The sequence below is a fragment of the Theropithecus gelada genome, chromosome 16, assembly GCF_003255815.1.
Source record: "Theropithecus gelada isolate Dixy chromosome 16, Tgel_1.0, whole genome shotgun sequence".
NCBI classification, from domain to species: Eukaryota; Metazoa; Chordata; class Mammalia; order Primates; family Cercopithecidae; genus Theropithecus; species Theropithecus gelada.
The window spans coordinates 50,018,664-50,019,375 of NC_037684.1; the positions used below are offsets into that span (position 1 = coordinate 50,018,664).

Sequence of the window (712 nt, forward strand, 5' to 3'; positions counted from 1 at the left end):
CTCCTTGTGTCCATGTGTTCTCATTGTTCAACTCCCACTTGTGAGTGAGAACGTGCGGTGTTTGGTTTTCTATTCCTGTGTTAGTTTGCTAAGAATGATGACTTCCTGCTTCATCCATGTCCCTGCAAAGGACATGAACTCAATCTTTTTTATGGCTGCATTTAAAGTACTTTGAAGAAAAAAAGCAGGGCCTTGGAGGTTTTGGTTCTTTTTTCCTCCCCTGTTGCAAATTCTCATGGTTTGGGTTGGGTGGTGGAGAGCGCGTGTCATCTGCAGGCGGTCTCTCTACTTGAAGGTGACTACATTTGGATTCTGAGATGGGAAGTGGAGGGTGACTAGGTCGCAGCCATTTTTTTTTAAGTTTAATGTTTCCTTTTTTGCTGTCTAGTCGTCCTCATCAGTCTTCTGCTTCTTGCTACTGACATCATCATCCTCATCATCTTCAGCTGCCCACTTGCCTGTAGCAAACTCAGCTTCCTCGTCTTCATCTCCATCCTCTTCCTCACCATCACTTTCTTCCTCTTCTTCATCTACCTCATTGTCAGCCTCCTGCTCCCAATTTTCCTCATTAGCGTTCCTGTTAGCAGAGGCATCTCTTCCATTTCCACCTCCTCCACAACTTTCTTCTTCTCCTTTAAGTCCTTGGTGGTGATCTTGGAGTTGGTGTCTATGGCTGCATCTGACATGGTGGGGCACGCCGGTGATCCAGTGC

The 712-nt window shown here is 46.2% G+C and overlaps 1 pseudogene; it reads right to left on the bottom strand.

Moving 5' to 3' along the window:
* Positions 1 to 384: 384 nt before the first annotated feature.
* On the bottom strand, positions 385 to 686 carry LOC112609269 (annotated as a pseudogene).
* Positions 687 to 712: the final 26 nt, after the last annotated feature.